This window comes from Amblyraja radiata, chromosome 18 (assembly GCF_010909765.2).
Source record: "Amblyraja radiata isolate CabotCenter1 chromosome 18, sAmbRad1.1.pri, whole genome shotgun sequence".
Lineage (NCBI taxonomy): Eukaryota > Metazoa > Chordata > Chondrichthyes > Rajiformes > Rajidae > Amblyraja > Amblyraja radiata.
This window is the reverse complement of record NC_045973.1, coordinates 46,456,898-46,477,539: the sequence shown is the minus strand read 5'-3', so window position 1 is coordinate 46,477,539 and position 20,642 is coordinate 46,456,898. Positions and strand designations below refer to the sequence as shown.

At 40.1% G+C, this 20,642-nt stretch overlaps 1 protein-coding gene across 1 annotated transcript in view; it reads right to left on the bottom strand.

The window, feature by feature from the left end:
- The window catches only part of LOC116983484 (centromere protein P), a 299,674-nt gene that overhangs the window by 248,443 nt on the left and 30,589 nt on the right, over window positions 1–20,642 (bottom strand). The window lies entirely within an intron of this gene.

The window sequence follows — 20,642 nt, the reverse complement described above, 5'->3', positions numbered from 1 at the left end:
AAAGAAGGGAAATTATAGCCCGGCTATTTCTATATGGGGAGAGGATTCAGAAACCGGAAGTGCAATGTTACAGGATTCCCAAAAGGTTAATTTGCAGGCTAAACTAGGAATGAGGAAGGCAAATGCTCTGTTAGCATTCATTTTGAGAGGAATGGTAAATTGGATTAGTAAGTATGCAGATGATACTAAGATAGGTGGTGTTGTGAATAATGAAGTAGATTTTCAAAGTCTACAGAGAGATTTAGGCCATTTGGAAGAGTGGGCTGAAAGATGGCAGATGGAGTTTAATGCTGATAAGTGTGAGGTGCTACATCTTGGCAGGACAAATCAAAATAGGACGTACATGGTAAATGGTAGCGAATTGAGGAGGGGGGACTTGATAGAGGTCTTTAAAATGATGAGAGGGATAGACAGAGTTGACGTGGATAAGCTTTTCCCATTGAGAGTAGGGAAGATTGAAACGAGGACATGACTTGAGAATTAAGGGACAGAAGTTTAGGGGTAACATGAGGGGGAACTTCTTTACTCAGAGAGTGGTAGCTGTGTGGAATGAGCTTCCAGTGGAAGTGGTGGAGGCAGGTTCGATTTTATCATTTAAAAATAAATTGGATAGGTATATGGACGGGAAAGGAATGGAGGGTTATGGTTTGAGTGCAGGTAGATGGGATTAGGGGAAAATAAGTGTTTGGCACGGACTTGAAGGGCGAGATGGCCTGTTTTCAATGCTGTAATTGTTATATGATTATATGAATAAAATATAAAAGCAGGCATGTAATGCTGAGGCTCTATAGGGCATTGGTCAGACCGCAGTTTGTTATTTTTGGTAGAATTATGTTGGTAGACTTATTCTGGAATCACATCTGCCTCTGATCCTTGTCCTTAAGTGGCAGTACAGGTCACAAGTTTAGAAAGTGCTTTCAGAGGTCATTAAGTTGTTGCAGCGCATTTTGTAAACTGTAAACAGTTCAGCCACAAAGTAGTTTTTGAGGTAAAGTTTAAAAGATATAAAGGTGCCAATCATACTGGCTGCGCTGGCCTGGATAGTGGTGAGATTTATGAAAGTGTGTCAGAAGCTTTGGCGATTCACACGTGACAAAATGTGGAGCCTCTAATTTCTAATTGCAATAATGTGTGGTTAGGGTTCTAGCCTATGCTCAGCCACAAGATGTCGATTACATTGGATTTATCAAACATAATGCTTATGTTGGTGACTAGCAATAAGAGGTATTTAGATAATGTCTTGTTGGCCACTATCGGGCTTCTCGTGTGCTGTTTGCCATCTATCAGCCTATACCCGAATACTCTACAAGACATGGTGCATGCAGTCAAGGGCGGTTTTATTTTCTGACTACCGGTAATTAAGAATATTGTATTCCGTGGAATTAGGGAAAATTAACAACAAAGGCTGGAACTACTTCAGTAGTATTTTGCACAGATCAGATCATGGACTATTTTCAGTCTGTTTTCAACAGTGTTCTCCAAGGGCAAATTTTGGTTCCATTCCTTTTTTGTTATAAAATATTAGAGACAGGTGTCTGGAGTATTTTATTTTATTTTGTTAACTCCCAAAAGGTATTTCATGTTTTTTCATTTATTTTAAAGAGGACAATTGCAGACTTCAATTGTACAGAGATTTTTTAAAGTTTAAATTGTTCCTCTTGGAACAGAAAAAAATAAAGAGAAATATTTCCTCATAATCTGCCCAGGAGCAAAAAAATGTTTAAAAACATCCCTTGGGATGTTTTTTTCCTGGCAACATTACATGTGCAGCCCACTCCAGCTGTGAGTTGCCAGCTGCAAAGTACATATTACTTCTTAAAATAATGTCCGCCTATATTGCAAATGTTATGTTAAAAAGAATTAGCTGTGCCAAGTTGAAAAAATGCAAAACTAGTAAAATATGAGTCTTTTCTTCACAAATATAGAAGTGAAATGTTATATTGACAAAGATTATAATACTTTACTTGAAACATCAGATTGAGTAAAAGAACAGTCGTGATGGCCAAAAAATTCTCGTTTACTTATCTACATTTAAGTTTTTCAGAAAATATATCTGCACAGATCTTGATAATCATGAGCGTCTTATAACAAATTACACGTGACATGCACATCCCCATTTTTTTGACACCGTTCTTTATCAGACATTAATGCTTTAAGTGATTTACCAAAACCAACAAAATTTCCCTCACCACCCCTTCAATTTCAATTTCCTTCCGCCTTAAGGCGGATTGGAATTTAGTTGTAAAAACACTCAGGCTATTCCTTGGTTGAGAATTAGCAAGAAAAGCAAATTGAAAATATGGCAAAATATTGCAATAGCAATTCCCAGCTCGCACTCGTTTTTTACATAGCTACATGACTTTGACCATATAGGAACTTAACATAAAGAAGATGCTTATTTATGTCTTAAGTCAATGGCCATGTTTCATGTGCAAGTGTCAGCAGTGCTAGAAAGTGCAAGTCTTTTCTTCACAAACATTTACCAGAAATGTAGCAGGGTGTCACTCGCGCAACTGGTAGAGTTGCTATCTCACAGTGCCAGAGACCTAGCTTCAACCCTGACCTTGGGTGCAGTTTATGACCACATGGGTTTCATTGCGATGCACCAATTTCCTTCCACATCCCATAAACATACAGGTTTGTAGATCACTTGGCCTCAATAAATTATCCCTACTGTGTAGGGAGTGGATGCAAAAGTGGGATAACATAGAATTAGTGTGATGGTCAGAGCAGACTCGGTGAGCCGTAGGGCCTGTTTCCAAGTGGTACTTTTCAATCAATGAAAATAAAGTCAACAATGAAGAAAGTCACATTCAGGTTTAATGCTTTCCTCTATGATCTTTGCTGAAGCCTATTATTCACGTGATTGGGGTCAGAAGCAGGAGACAAACATGGCATTTAATTTAATGGGGAAAGATGTTGATTTTAAAAAAATTAGCATTTGAGGAAAGATTGGGAGCAAGAAGCAAGCTCTGCAGTTGCTGACAGGAGCAAGATATTAAGTGGAAGTCTGGCAACATGGTTGAGGAGAAATAATATACATTAAAAAAATCGAAAATCCAAGCAGGAGATGGGTGGAAGGATTTGGAGTGGGATTGATGTGGGTTTGGAGACAGCTGTGGTTCAGGGAGGGTTGTTTTATTAGAGTCTGGACACAACAATGCAGCCAAGTAGTTTTTACCTTGCAGGCCTCAAAGTTTGGCAGTGTGCTCAACAGAGCACACACAAGAGGAAAACGTGATCTGTGTTCCCTTGCCCTGAACAGGGAAAGACGTCACCCTAAGAGTCCCTCATGAAGAAATTGCATACAAAGTGCAAAGTTGAATTTTCCAAGTGACATGAAATGGCACAGAAATAGCTGTTTGAGTCTCACTCGAGAGGAAAAAAGTCAATGATGCAGTGCTGATAAAACAGCTGCAGACAATTCAATTTCCAGGCAACTGGCATTTAGGTAAAGTCATTGGATAAATGGCAAATACAGCATCCACTGGATATACTTTATTTCTGTACCCCCTTTCAGAGCTAATAAATCAATGACACTCTTCAAGCAGAGCACATAATATAACAATGCGTGGGGAACATCAATGCCCATCTCCAAAAATCATTCTTTCTCCCTCAGTTAACAAATCCTGAGAAACATTGCCTCAGCTTGGGCTTGTGATATGCAATAAAAGACTAACTTTGGGAAATAATCTTTGCGACTTTGTTCTCACTTCTTGACTTGTTGCAAACATAATAGCTTAAAACCACACATTTCTTGTGGAAACTATTTTTTGAATGAGGAAATCATTCATCATCGTGTGTGACACAACAACTGCATTAAGTGGGATAGATCCATAACAAATTAATAGCTCAAAATTAGGCAGACATGAGGCTCAGCCTATCCCTCTCTTTTTTCTCCAAAAGAGCAGCTATTTTTTAATCCATCATTTGTAAAATAGCATCAAGCAATATCATCTTGGAGATCAGATATAACAATAATCTAGTTGTTTTACTTGGTCAATAAGACCAAGGAGATGATTGTTGACTTTCAAGGAGGAAGGCCGCAGATCCACAAACCTGTCTTTGCCGACGGGGAGTCAACAACTTCAGGTTCCTGGGCGTGCATATCTCTGAAGATTTGTCCTGGACCCAGCACATTGATGGAATCATAAAGAAAGCCTATCAGTGTTTCTACTTTCTCAGAGTCCATCACGAGTACTGATCTCCCTGCCTTCTTCTTGGTTTCTTGGTCCTCCAAAATATTCCAAATGGAATTTAAACTGGAGGTGGTGAAGGGAGGGCTTAAGCCAGAAAGGGTTATTGGGACAAAAGAGCTACTTTAAATTTAGTTGCATCTGGTTGGGTAACTATAGTTGGGTGGAGATTATTCCATGCTTTAATTGTGCGGGGGAATAATGAATTGCTGTAAACATCTGTCTTTGTAGCTGGGATCACAAATTGGATCGAATGCCCTCGTCTGCTCCTAATTGGTTTGGGTTTGGTGTAGGTCTTGTAGTCTATGTCGAGCTGACCATTTAACATCTTGTAAAAACAGGTCAAACGGTGAGCTTCACGTCTGTCTTGGAGAGGGTTCCACCCCAGAGAATTCAGAAGTTTGGTGACACTCGCTTCTCTCTCATAGGTGTTAGTAACAAATCGAGCTGCCTGTCTTTGGACACGTTCGATGCAAGAAATGTTTTTATTTGTGTATGGATCCATGCTGCAACTGCGTAGTCCAAATGAGGTCTAACGAGGGTGAAGTATAGCTTCTCCTTGACAGAAGTTGAACAATGATGAAAGTTGCGCCTCAGAAAGTTTAGGACACCTGTTGCTTTCACCGTTGCATGATGAGTCTGACCATTCCAACGCAGATCATTCTGCAATTTGATGCCAAGATACTTGGTTTGTTTGCTTCGAAGGGATCTAAAGAAGGTGCTGCCTCAAAAAGGCAGCCAGCATCATCAAGGACCCACACCATCCTGGCCACACTGTTATTTTATTCCTACCATTAGAAAGAAGATGTAGGAGTCTGAAAATCGTGACTTCCAGGTTCAGGAACGGCTTCTTTCCAACAACTAACAAGCTATTAAACACTACAAACACCTACTAAACTACAATCTCAGTTGCAATAGGGACTTCTGTTTTGTTTTTGCACTAATATTTTCTTTTTCTATTAATTGAACTTTTTTTGTTTGTTTATTATGTTATCTATTTACTCTGTTTACTAACCTGTTATGCCGCTGCAAGTAAGAATTTCATTGTCCTGTTTTGCTACATATGGCCATTAAACATTCTTGACTCTCTCCCTCGCATCATCCTCTATGTATACAATGATTTGACTTTTCTACAATTGGATTATCTTGAAGCTCCGAAAATGGTTTTAAGTACCCAATAATGTTGTGGCAGTTTGAATCCAAGCTATGTCCAGGGTTAAGATCCGAGCTGGTTCGATGCTGATCAAGACTTCCATGTCATTTAGTTTGGGTTCTGCCAACAACCATTTCTGATCTTGTTCATTTATATGGTGGCTGTATTGTGGTTGTCAGCTGACTGGTTGTTAGCAAAACCCGAGACCAAGTTTCAAATGATGCAAGAATAAAGGTTATTAACATCAAGGCTGAGAGTCTCTGAGAATGGCACCTGGCAGCTTAAGTAAAATTAGATTAGGGATTGGAAAGAGCCTTAGGAGATGGTGAGTGGAGAAACTTTCCAAAGGCTGCAATTAGGGATTGCATAGAACATAAAGTACAGACTTTAAGAAAAAATAAACAAGGAGAATTTATGCAGTGTCTTGAGCCTATTCTGTTGTTTAATAACGTTATTGGCAATATAACCAGTTTTCCATGGAATCAAAATGTATTGATTTGGTCACGGATCAAAAGTCTACCCATCTTACCCTCTGAACGTATTCAGCCTCCAAAACTTTTGGGAGCAAGGAGTTGCAAATATTCATTACTCTTTGAGAAAATTAATTCTTACTTATCTTAAATGGGCAACGCTTACACTGATTTCATACTTTTTGGTTCTAAACTCTAGTGAGGGGATGATTTTTAAGTATTCTGCACTTAATTGATCAGTGCAGCATAGTAGTCCCAATTAACATCAACAACTCTATAAATTACCTCCCCTCCATCATTTTTTTTATAATCAATAAAAAATCTATAAATTACCTCCCGTCCCCATCATTTTCCTTGCACCGTTAACCAAGTGTAATTTCCCAACACTTCATAAATATGAAATCAAACAAAAATTAAGATGTAATGAGATCTTGGGAGTTGTGGCCAAAAATGGTAAAGGGGCAGAGCAAGAGGGAGATTATGACATTTGCTCTGGCAAAATCAATCCCATCATGGTGGAGTTATTAAATCAGGGATCCTTAATTGATTTGGATCGGAGGAATGCAGACATCTTGTGCTCGTTTAGTTGTCGGCCTGAGTGAGAATAGATCGAAATGAGTCAGGGAGCGAGAAGTATCCAAAAAAAAGTTTACGAATTCCAAAACCAAAATTTTGAGAAGGAAGAGTCACAGCATGAAGATGACTATATGTAAGTCACATTTGAACAGACACAAACTGAATCAGCACAAGTTTTACCTGATAAAGCTGATAAGGAGAGGTCGGCTTAGAGAATGTTGGATCAGTCAATCCTAGAGGTAGCAAAGAAAATGAACAAGGACCAGCAGCACCCGAGTGGAGGTAGGAGTACTGGTTATCAGTGGAGAAAGAAGATTGAACAGCCCTTCTAGAATGTTGAAAGAGGAGCAAATGTTGTGGATGGCGTTCTGATGAATACAGAGACAGGTGGGCTCGAAGGCCAATCCTAACCGGGTTTTGGGAGAGTAACAAAGTCAATAAAGCAGGGGAGGAAGTGAACGTTGGTGGCAAGGACAAAAATACCACAAATGCAAGAAACTAGGTTTAGGACCTAGTTTCTGAAGAAGGGTCTCGACCTGAGATGTCGCATATTCCTTCGCTCCATAGGTGCTGCCTCACCTGCTGAGTTTCTCCAGCATTTTTGTCTACCTTCGATTTTTCCAGCATCTGCTGTTCTTTCTTAAACAAGGTTTAGGACGTTGTCAGCTACAGAGAAAAGGAAATCTGTCAACCAGGAAAAAGACATATTGGACTTGCTAGTTTGAAAGATTGCATCATTACAAAAGGAACAATGGAGATGGAGAATTTAAAATAGAATAAAGCTATAAGAGCAAGCAGTGCCAAAGGAAGCATCTACATAGTTTTTTAATGAGATGGTCGGCTACAAATGAATATTTGTTACAAATGGGGAAAGAGGAAGTGAGGCACAAAAGGCAAGATTTTGAAGTTGGATCAGCAGCACAGGTCTGAAAGACCTTTGTGAGAGTTAGAATATGGATACCAAAGTTTTGAATGAGATGGTTGATTGAAGGGTGGTTTTGCATCAATGTTGATAAAACTTTTTAGTTCTGAACAAGAGCAGAAAGAAACACCAATATAGTTTTGCGCCAATGCTCTGAGAAATGGAAAATAGTTGTGCGTCTTTAGTTTTCTTATTTATTAACTTAAATAAGACAGTGTGATAAATTAATCCAATTCACAATTGCTAATTTTGAAATCAATTTCCACCATGCCCACCAATTCAATTAGAAGGGTAGAACAAATGGAAAAATCTTTAATGCAAAACATATAATCTCAATGTGAAAATCATAAATACTTGACTGAAGTTTTCCGTTCTTAAGAAAATATATATTCTTAGGAGAATATAAACCTAACCAAATATACTGACCCTTAAATCTTGGCTAAGATTTATTACCCAGCTGTATTTAATTTTCCTTCACAATTGTGCCAACACAAGTCGGCGTTCAACTTAATATTTCCCAGATGTTTCAAAATGTTTCCATGCTATAACATACTGGCAAAATAGAAATGCAAATCAACTTTTGCTAGACACTACATCAAGTTGTATACAACAACTTTACTTTCCAGTTAAGTCTCCAGATGGAACATCTTTGATTTACAAAAAAAGAAATCAAAATTCAAACTAATATTGTATTCAAAATACATACAATTATCAAAATACAATTATATGTAATTCCATGGTTTGAGATTTTGTTTCAGGTAATGTTATCCATTTTTCTAAACATAAGTTCATGTTCATACATCATAGGAGCAGAAGTAGGCCATTTGGCCCATAGAGTCTACTCCACCATTCAATGATGGCTGATCTATCTTTCCCTCTCAGCCCCATTCTTATGCCGTCTTCTCATAACCCTTGTCATCCTCTAATGAATAATCTGTCAATCTCCACCTTAAAAATAGCCAATGACTTGGCCTCCACAGCAGTATGTGGCAATGGATTCCACAGATTCACTACCCTCTGACTAAAGAAATTCCTCCTCATCTCCATTCTAAAGGCAAGTCCTTTAGAGGCTACGCCCTCTGGTCCTATACTCTCACACCAGTGCAAACATCCTCTCTGCATCCACTCTATCCAGGCCTTTCACTATTCGCAAGTTTCAATGAGGTCCTCCATCATCCTTCTAAACTCCAGCGAGTACAGGCCCAGAGCCATCAAACCCTTTGATATGTTTATCCAATCATCCCCAGAATTATTTTCGTAAACCTCCTCTGGGTTCTCTCCAATGCCACCACATCCTTCCTCAGATAAGGGGCCCAAAATGGCTCACAATACTCTTAATACGATCTGCCCAGTGCCTTATCAAACCTCAGCATTACATCCCTGTTTATATGCTCTAATCCTCTCAAATTAAATGCTAACATTGCATTTCTCTTTCTTACTATCAATTCAACTAGCAAATTACATTTTGGGGAATCCTACATCAGTACAGGTGCACAACCTTTTATCCGAAAGCCTTGGGACCAGACACTTGTCGGATTTCGGAATTTTTCGGATTTCCGAATGGAAGATTTTTAGCGTAAATTAGGTAGGTAGCGCGGGCGGCTTGAAAAGTCTGGAGCGGCTGCCTCCTCCCCGGAGACCAGGGAATCATTGTAAATCATTGCATAAATGTTAGTCAGTTAGTTTGGAGGGCTTTTATGTGGGGGGGGGGGGGGGTGAAGGGGGTGAAGGGGGAAACTTTAATTCTTAGTCCCCTACCTGGTCGGAGAGGCGGGGAGCGGGCAATGCCTTACCGGGTCGCCGTGCAGTAAGCTCCGGAGCGCTGTGGCCGCCGACTCCCAACATCGCGGAGCTGGGGGCTGCGGGCGTCCGTCCGCGGGCGGCGCCGGTTGGAGCTCCGACCCCGGCAACTCTACCCCTGGCTGCGCGGCGCTCCAAATCCAGCGCGGCCCGCGACCTGACGCCCGCAGCCCCAGCTCCGCGATGTTGGGAGTCGACGGCGTCGCAGCGCTGGGATACCAGCGGGGAGCGGGCAATGCCTTACCGGGTCGCCGTGCGGTAAGCTCCGGAGCGCTGTGGCCGCCGACACACAACATCGCGGAGCTGGGTCTGCGGGCGTCCGGCCGCGGGCCGCGCTGGATTTGGAGCGCCGCGCAGCCAGGGGTAGAGTTGCCGGGGTCGGAGCTACAACCGGCGCCGCCCGTGGCCGGACGCCCGCAGCCCCAGCTGGGAGTTGGCGGCCACAGCGCTCCGGAGCTTACTGCACGGCGACCCGGTAAGGCATTGACCGCTCCCCGACCAGGTACGGGACTAAGAATTAAAGTTTCCCCCTTCACCACCGCCCCCTGAATTAAAGTTTCCCCCTTCACCACCCCCCCCTCACTCACCCCTTCACATAAAAGCCCTCCAAACTAACTGACTAACATTTAAGCAATGAATTACAGATGTTTAAGTGGCTTTTTTAGCAGCCGCTACAGTAGTACAGACCTTGGTTGACCATGGGTCGTTTCGGGTCAAGTTTGGCGCCACACGCGAGCTTTGGTGTGCAGACGACATCCTGGAAAAAATGGCCGGTTTTCGGAGGTTTTCGGTTTCCGGAACTCCGGATAAAAGGTTGTGCACCTGTACTACCAAGTCCCTTTGCACCTCCGATTTCTGTATCCTCTCCCCATTTACAAAATAGTCTATGCCTTTATTCCTTGCACTAAAATGCATGATTCCACACTTTGTTACACTCTATTCCATCTGACACTTCGTAGCCCACTCTCCCAACCTCTCCGTCCTTCTGCAGAGTCCCATCTTTCTCTGCATGATCTGCCCCTCCACCTATCTTTGTATTATCCACAAACTTGGCCACAAAGCCTTCAATTCCTCCATCTGAATCACTGATATACAACGTGAAGAGTAGCGGCCCCAGCACCAACCCCAGTGGAACACTGCTGGTCACTGGCAGCCAACCAGAAAACACCCCCCTTTTCCCACTCTATGCCTTCTGTCATTCAGCCAACCTTCTATCCATGCTAGCATCCTCCCTCTAACACCATGGGCTCTCAGCCTCGCATGTGACACCTTATCAAAGGCAATCCAGCAAAACAACATCCACTGACTCTCCTTTTTCTATCCTGCTATTTAGTTGAGTTTCGAGATACAGCGCAGAAACAGGCCCCTCGGCACAACGAGTCTGCATCGACCAGCGATTCCGCACGCTAACACTATTCTACGCACACCAAGAACAATGTAACCAAGCCAATTAACCTACAAACCTGTACGTCTTTGGAGTGTAAGAGCTACTGGAGCTCCCGGGGAAACCCCACGCAGATCATGTACAAACTCCATACAAACAGCACCCGTACTCAGGATCGAAACCGAGTCTTTGGCACTGTAAGGCAGCAACTCTACCACTACACCACCATGCTGCCCAAAAATCCCACGCAGTCTCAGGGAGAACGTACAAACTCCGTATAGACAGCACCCGTAGTCAGGATCGAACACAGGTCTCTGGCTCTGTAAGGCAGCAACTGTACTGCTGCACCACTGTACCACCCCACTGTACTTCCTCAAAAAATTCCAACAGATTTGTCAGACAAGATCGCCCCTTCTCGTAACCATGCAGTCTATGGCTTATTATAATCATAATCAATACATATGTTCTATCATAACAGCTTGCATTAGCTGCAAAACCAGCAGGTTGCTCCTCAGCTTCTTCCCGCAGGCTATAAGACTGATAAACGGACTTTGCCCCCTGCCAAAGTATCGCGCACCAACCACCAACCTGGACACACTGCAGCAGAGCCACTGTCGTGCTGCTGCCGATCGGAACGCCTGTTGATGTTTAGTAGAGAGTAGAGTGTTTAATTTGTTCATGATATATGTATTTTTATTTCTATTTATTTTTTACTGCACACTGAATGGACACTGGTTGAGCAACATTTTTTTGTTTCCTCTGGGTATGTGAGTACTCAGGAAAATGACAATAAAGATATACTATACTATACTATACTACTGCATTGCTATATAACCTTGAAGGAAGAGAGAAAGATCCCAAAATGTCCTGCACAGAATGCAATTATACAAAAATTAATGAAAAGATAAAGTAGTCAACACATGGAAGAATTAAAGAAGTGTGCTTTAAGTGTAGCATAAAGGAAGGAGGTGCATATGAAAAAATGTGAAAGGTGGCAGAATGGTTGAAGGAGGAAGCTCTGGAGCTCCCAGCAAGAATATTGAAGGTTTGATTGTCAATAGTTGGATAAAGGGAGCAGAGTCAGCAAACATTCCAGAGCAGTTTGGAAGGATCATAGAGCTATGAAAAATTACATAAAAGTTTCCCATTTTCACTGACCATATAATAAAAAATTAAAAAATAGGAAAAAGACCATATTTACTTATTAAGCTGTTCATTCTACATGGGTAATGAATTTCAAATTTCTAGCACCTGCTTCTGAATGCAATTTTGGGGGTTTGGATAGTGAAAAGGAGGAAAGTCAGATATGCCTTAGTGGTGGCAAAATAAGATTCTCATAGCGCAGTTGCCTGTGTCTTGGCGATCTTGCTGGGCTGGAACTGAGGACAGAGGTTTATTGTTGGGAGGAATTCAAAACATAGTTTCATGGCTGGAGGTATAACAAGCATTTCTTTGATCCATCAAAGAGACTAGAATCTGATGGAGATCAACATTCTGTCAAGGTTTTGGGTCTTGCAGCATGAGGAATGGATGGAAAATCTGCAGAGACATCATTTGTTATGTCTCTCAAACATGCAGTGCTAGAGTTCCAGGGAATGGGGACACTCAGATAGTCCTAAAGCTGAGCAATGGTAGTGAAAATTGTGTTTAAGATGTCACTGTGAAAACACGAAGGATTCGGACGATGAAGATGGAGTTTCAGAACTATAAGGGAGAGATATTTTAAGTATTTGTTGCAGGATTGTTGTGGTTCAGGAATGTGCTTGTTCTCAGAGCTACAAGAATCCTGGAGCACAAAAGAATAAGTCCTTGCAACTGAAAGTAAAAAGAAAGGCTTCTAGGGGGTCTGAGGAGAAAGTATGTGTGGTTAATGAATCTAAGGCCTTTGAAGAGAACTACAAAGAAGGTCAGAGAAACGAGGAGCAAAGGGAATACTCAGAGACTATTGAAGAGGGCAACTGGCAGCCATCCCTGGAATCTGGCAGCAGAGGGAGAATATTTTGGCTTGAAACAAAAGAGCAAAAGTTGGAGGAAGTTTGTTTAACTATTTAGTTATTTGGTGGGACAATGTTTTGACATGCAAAATTATCAGATTTAAATAACAAGGAGGGCTTCAAACTGTCAACATATTTCACAGAAGTTATTCCTGTGACAAAAATGTGAAAGTAGAAAAACTTGCTAATGCTTACTCTGTTCGCAATTACCCAATACATTCAGCCGTCTATGGGTTGTTGTAGAACCAGGAGATCCAAATTGAAAATGATCTCACTACGGCAGATGCAAAAGGAATGCCCCCAACAACAACAAAAAAAAGACAAACTGTTCTTATCAACTTTACTGATGGTTTGTGCAGGCACAGTTTGTTTATGTTGCTGAGAGTCTGGCCGCTGAAACTCCACAATGTGACTATTCCTTTCACAACTGCACATAAACTGGTTGGGATAGCTACAATGGAGCAAGACCAGAACTTTGAGACCCACAGCTAAAATAGGGGACAAACAAGGGCACATTCTGGCACTGACCTTGTTAACTTAGCGACAAAGTGCATCTATTTACACACTAGAACAAATGGATAGATGTAAATCTTTAACCATATGAGAGTTAAGGCAAAACTACACATATCCTTAAAAAAAAATTATTGAAGAGATGTAGTTTTACAGATTGAGCCAGCCTTTAATTGAGCATCCCCCAATCGCCTTCTTCCATGAGCTAATCCATACAATAATGCTACATTAACATATCAGAACAAAGAACATTTACAGCAGCTAACAGATTGAGTACCAGCATCAGAAAGAAAAATGTCATAGCCCAGTATAACTCAAAGATGCTACATCAGCATGAACTAGAACTGATGATGTTTCAGTTGAGGCATTTTCATCCTCACCGTCTCCTACAACATGGTAGGACAATCAACATGGAGCACAACCATCTCAATCCCATTAACCCATTCTTTTCCATGCACCCATTTTTTTTCCATATCCATTTACTTGGATTTTCTCCATTTATTTGGATTTTCAGAAGCCCTTTGATAAGGTGCTGCAAGTGAGGCTGTTAAACAAGATAAACGCCTATTGAATTAGAGGCAAGGCACTAACATGGATAGAAGATTGGCTGACTGGCAAAAGGCAAAGAGTGGGAATAAAGGGGGTCATTTCTGGTTGGCAGTCAGTGACTAGTGGTGTTCCGTACGGGTCAGTGTTGGGTTTTCCATTTATTTGTTAATGAAATGGATGATGGAATTGAATTGCGGATGATACAAAGATAGGTAGAGGGACAAGTAGTGCTGAGTTAGCAGGGAGTATGCAGAAAGACTTGGACAGGTTGGGAGAGTGAGCAAAGAAGCAGCAAATTATGACCTTTGTTTCACCTGAAAAGACTGTTCAATGGTTCAATGGTTATTTTATTGTCACACACACCTAGGTGTAGTGAAATGCTTCTTGCCATGCAGCACATAAAGAAAGAATACAGACATAACAGTAATAAAGACATTTAAACATAAAAACATCCCCCCACAATGGTTCCCATTATGAGGGAAGGCACAGATTCCAGTCCCATCCCCATGTCCACCCATAGTCGGGCTATTGAGGCCTCCACAGTTGCCTCTACGGAGGCCCGATGTTTCAGGCCGTTCTCACCGGGTGATGTTGGTCCGGCGTCGGGAGAGTCCTCTCAGCGGCTTGGGAACCCTGGAATGGCCGCTTCCGTACTGGAGGTCGCGGCTTCCGAAGCCGACAAGGCCGCGCCGTTTGGAGCTCCACTACTGGCAATCTCATCGCGAGATCCCAGGCTCCCGATGTACAGTTCAGCGCCGCCGCCTGCAGCTGGTCGCTCCTCAGACCCGCAGCTCCGCGATGTTTTTTCGCCGGTCCAGCTCACCGGAGCTCCAGCGCGGCGACCCAGGCAAGGCATCGCCTGCTCCGCTGTGCCGCCGCCGAAGCCGAGGTTCTGGGCGGTCCCCGACAGGAAACGCCGCTCCAGGCCCGCTGGTAGGCCGCGAGGACGGGTCGAAGCTGCAGCCCGGAGAAAAGCCGCCTCTCCGACCACGTAGGGACCCTGAAAGGCAGTTTCCCCCTTCCCCCCCCCACCCCCCACACAAAAAAGTCAAGACCTCCAAACAAAACACTTTAACTAACTAAAAATAAAAATAAAACGGTGAAAAGACAGACAACTGCTGGCAGGGCAGCCGCGCACAGGACAGCGCCCCTCTTGCTGATGCTGTTGAGGTCCTTGGACGATGTTGAGGGGGGCGGTATAGGGACAGGTGTTGCATCTCCTGTGGTTGCAGGGGAAAGTACCCGGGGAGAGGGTGGTTTGGGAGGGAAGGGACGAGTTGACCAGAGAATTGGGGAGGGAACAGTTGCTGCGGAAAGCGGAAAAGGGTGGAGATGGGAAGATGTGGCCAGTGGTGGGATCCTGTTGGAGGTGGCAAAAATGTCGAAATATGTGCTGTATGCGACAGCTGATGGGGTGGAAGGTTAGGACTAGGGGGACTGCCCCAGTCTATTTCTACACAATTCCTACATAATGTATAGGTTGAGTCAGTAGGAAGGAAGGCAAATACCTAAGGTCAATTTGCAAGTTGTAAGGAAGACAAAAGCAATGCTAACATTGATTTCGCGAGGACTAGAACTTAAAAGCAAGGATGCAATGCTGAGGCTTCATAAGGTGCAGGTCAGACCACACTTGGAATATTTGGAGCAGTTTTTGGCCGCATAACCGAGGAAGGATGTGCTCGCGTTGGAGAGCATCCAGAGGAGGTTTAGGGGAATTATCTTGGGGATGATTGGATTAACATATGCGGAATGTTTGATGGCTCTAGGCCTGTACTCGCTGGAGTTTAGCCGAGGAATGAGTGGGAAGATCTCATTGAAACCTGCCAAATAATGAAAGTACTAGAGAGAGTGAATATGGAGAGGATATTTCTAGTAGTGGGAGAGTCTAGAACCAGAGGGCACAACCTTAGATTATAAGGATGTACCTTTAGAATGGAGATGAGGAGGCATTTCTTTAGCCAAAGGGTGGTGAATCTGTGGAAAAGTTTGCCGCAAGCAGTGGGTTCAAGTCCTTGGGTATTTTTAAAGTGGAGATTGATAAGTTCTCAATTGGTAAGGGTGTCAAAGGTTACGGGGATGAGGTAGGGGAGTGGGGATGAGGTAGGGGAGTGGGGTTGAGTGAGAAAATCAGATTAGCTACAATCAAATGGCAGAGTAGGCTTGATAGGCTGAAAAACCTAATTTTGCTCCCATGTCTTTTAAACTTATGTTTAGCAAACCCCTCCTCTTTGTTACGAACTCATCTACTATAGCCAATAACTTATCAACTGGCCATCTTTGGGATATGGAAAAATTGCTGAGCACTTGGGGAGACACACACAGTCACAAACCGATTTTTAAAACAACAATCTATTTTTAGTCGCGGCCGGTTTTGAATTTTTTGAAATAATCACCGGAACATAGAAGAAGCGGAATTTGCCAAGAACATCAAGGACAAGATCGAAGATTGAAAAATATTCAACACTCAACACCTACCTGGATACTGCTATCTCGCAGAGAAGATATGGAACTCTAAACACTAAACTTTAAACCATTATATTTAAGAGTTGCCTAAAATTCGCAATAAGATTTGGGTAAATATCCTGCAACGGATATATAATACTTACATTTTAGTACTAACTTCTAACAACTTCTAACAACTATTAATAATCATGAATACTAACTAACACTAATTATTGATAATTAGATTATTTAGATTATTTAAGAATGAACTAAAAGTATGAAACATAAGTAAAGTGTGATTCAGATATTTTACAATGAAAAATGTATGGTGGCTCTCTCTCTGATGTTTTTGTTTTTGATTATTCTTTTATAAATGTTTATATTATACAAAACTAACATTTCAAATTGAGACTACTAATTATATCATTAATGGAATATAATCATTATTTCTTTCCCCCCCACAAATTGTTTGCATCGAATTGGAAACTTTCCTTTCAAGGAAAGTACGGAGCTAGTATTTTTATTAACCAAAAGCTACGGAAGTCCATAGATGCTTAGCCACATTAGGGTGGCTATCACTAACTGCACTAATTGTAGTTGTAGTTGCTTTTTCTTTTTACTTTCCACACTTTACTAATCCAATTTGCTATTACTTTTTTTATTTTATATCATATTATATTTTGTATTTGGAATGGAATTGCATATTTTACTTAAGGAGATATGTTCGGATGGAAAACAGACGTGACCTAAAATTCATCTACCTGATGTTCGAGTATAAGGTAGGGTTGAGTGTGCTGAATCGTCTGCTCTACCACTTAATCACAAGATGCAAGACATGAATATAAAAATTGGGGGTGAGGGAATTAAATTCTGTAGTTGGAATGTTAAGGGAATTAATGAACCTATCAAGAGAGGCAAAGTGTTAGCCCATTTAAAATCATTGAAAACAGATATAATATTTCTCCAGGAGACACATCTTAAAAAGGAAGCACAACACAGATTGAAAGCAAAATGGATTGCTAAAGCGTACCACTCTTCATTCTCACATAAATCTAGAGGTGTTGCAATATTAATTCGTAAAGGTATACCCTTTAAACATATATCAACGATAGAAGACACTGAAGGCAGATATATTGTAATAATAGGGGAGTTATACTTAAAAAAGGTGACTCTCCTCAATGTGTATGGACCAAATTTTGATAGCCCACTGTTTTTTAAGAGAATTCTTAACAATATCCCGGAATGTACACAACAAAACTTAATAATCGGTGGAGATTTAAATTGTACATTGGATGCCTGTTTGGATAGATCATCAACTCAAAGAAAACTAAAATCTCGATCAAGTGAATTTTTAAACTCATACATTAATACTACTAATATTAAGGACGTTTGGAGAATTGAAAATCCATCGGGCCGAGAATATTCATTTTACTCACCAGTACATAAAACTTATTCAAGGATAGACTATTTTTTAATAGATTCAAAACTTATCCCATTTACCTATAACTCGCAATATCATAGCATCATAATCTCAGACCACGCTCCACTAACATTTATGATCAAACTAAACGGAATGGTAGAGACACAGTCACAATGGAGATTTAATCCCCAAATCTTAAAAGATAAGTTATGTAATGAATACCTAATAAAACAGATTAAAATGTTTTTTGAGGCTAACGATAGCCTTGAAACATTTAAAGCATTTGTACGTGGAACATTAATTTCTTCCCAATCATTTTTTAATAAAGAGAATAGGGCCAAACAACAGAAACTGGAAATGGAAATAAAGCAATTAGACACAGAAAATGCAGCAGCACCATCCATGATAAAACACAATAAAATTGCAGTACTGAAATATAAATTAAACAAGATATATTCAGACCAAGTTATAAAACTTTATCAACATACAAAACAATTAAATTTTGAATTTAGTGATAAACCACAAAAACTATTAGCGCGTCAACTTCGTAAATTGGATGGGGAAAAAACAATATACAAAATTAGAACAGACAAGGGAGAAACATTAACACTGCCTAAAGATATTAATGATAGATTTCTACAATACTACCAAAAATTGTATTCATCTAAAATAACAGAACAATCAACGGGAATGGAAACATTTTTACAGAATTGTAAGTTTGCGGGTCTAGATCAGAAAGAGAGAGAATTACTAGGGGCTGAAATTACGATAAAAGACATCTAAGAGTCAATCAAATCTTTAAAAAAACGGAAAGGCTGCAGGCCCCGATGGTCTAAATTCTGAATTTTATTAAAAAATTTATGATTTGCTTTCCCCATGCCTACAGACAGTGTACAAATACGCCTACACTCAACAGAAACTCTAAATGAATCTACAATCATACTCATACCAAAAACGGACAAGGATCTTGAAGACCCAGGTTCATACAGAGCTGTAGCCCTCTTAAATACTGATCAGAAAATATTAACTAAAATTTTATCTAATAGATTGAGCTTAGTGATCAGTAAATTAATACATCCCGACCAAACAGGGTTTATCCCAAAACGTTATTCATTTTATAATCTGAGAAGATTATTTAATATTATATACTCCAATAGAATTCCTAATGCAGATCTAGCAATTATTTCGTTAGATGCTGAAAAAGCATTTGACCAGGTAGAATGGCCATATTTATTTTCGGTGATGGAAAATTTTCAACTAGGAGAGAAGTACTGTACATGGGTTAAATTGTTATATTCTAATCCAACAGCCAGAATATTAACAAACAAAATGTTATCAACTAAATTTAATCTCTCTAGAGGCTGTAGACAAGGATGTTCACTATCCCCACTATTATTTGCTCTTGCAATCGAACCCCTAGCAGAAAGCGTTAGAAACCATCCAGGAATATATGGATACAATACTAGAGACACAAGGAATAACATTTCCTTATATGCAGATGATGTACTAATATATATTACAAAGTTAGAAACTAGTATTCCAAACTTATTAAATCTAATAACTCAATTTGGTCAGTTTTCGGGATATAGAATTAATTGGAATAAAAGTGAAATCATGCCAATAACAAAATTCAATTTACATACAATACAACAATCCCCTTTCAAAATAGTTAAAAGATAAATTTAAATACTTAGGAATCTATGTAACTAAGACATATACCACTTTATTTAAACTAAATTTCCCACCCTTACTGAATAAACTACATAAGAATATTCAATACTGGAAAACACTCCCCATTTCTATGCTTGGGAGAATTAATGCTATAAAAATGATTTTTTTACCGCAACTGCTGTACCTATTTCAATTAATTCCGATATATATTCCAAAAACTTTTTTCAAAAAAGTCGACTCCATTGTTACAAGTTTTGTCTGGGATTATAAGAATCATAGAATAAGTAAAAAACATTTATGTAAGTCAAAGATAAATGGAGGTTTGGCTTTGCCAAATTTCTTATTTTATTTTTGGGCAGTTCATATTAAAAACATGAATTTCTGGCTGGAAGAAATGGATCAACAGCCAGATTGGCTAATGATGGAAAAGGAAGACTGTCTACCTTTTGAAATAGGTCCGATCATATTTGCCCCCACAAAACTGCATAAAAAAACCTATAAAGAAAACCCCATAATACATAGTGGAATACGAATTTGGAAACAAATAAAAAAAGATTTAAAATTGAATAATATGCCACTATGCCTTCCCATTGTAAATAATCCTTCATTCAAATCATCCTTTATGGACAAAGGTTTCACACAATGAAAAAATTATGGAATCAAAAATATTGGACATCTTTATGGGAAAGGCACTTTTCTTTCATTTCAAGAGTTACAACAGAATTATGGACTGCACTCAAATAATTTCTTCAGATATCTACAAATTAGAGATTATGTTAAATCTAATACACAAGTCTACAGGAGTAGGGAATCAGAAATTCTTGATGAATGTTTGAACAAGCATCCTAATACTGAAAAACTAATAGCTTATATTTATAACACCCTACTAAACAACGAGGTACCACCGACCGAACCATATAGATACAAATGGGAAAATGAAATAGGTCACCCTATAACGAAAGATATGTGGGACGAAAGTTTACAACAAATACATCAATGTTCATTAAATGCCAGACATGCTTTAATACAATTCAAGGTCTTACATAGATTACACTACTCTAAAATAAAACTAAATAGAATCTTCCCACAAATCTCTCCTATTTGTGATAAATGTCTACGTCTAGAGGCTAATTTAACACATACGTTTGCAAACTGTATAAAACTTAAACATTTCTGGACTGATATTTTTGAAATAACTTCAGAAGTTATTAATACAAAACTGGACCCAAACACAAAATTAATAATACTTGGAATATCAGAACAAAGTTTAACATTCACAACAAACCAAAGAAATTTCCTCGACTACAGTATAATAATCGGGAAAAAATTTATATTAAAATTTTGGAAAGGCCCTACAACCCCCACAATTAATATGTGGAAATGTCGGAGACCCTATACTTAGAAAGAATTAGACTTGTCTTAATGGACAAACAAGATATTTTCGATAAAATCTGGGCTCCATTCATTAACTATCTGAAGGGATAGATTGGCACAGCACGAGGACCCAACTGAAACTTGAACTCAGGATCAGATGAAAAGCTATACTTTATAATAT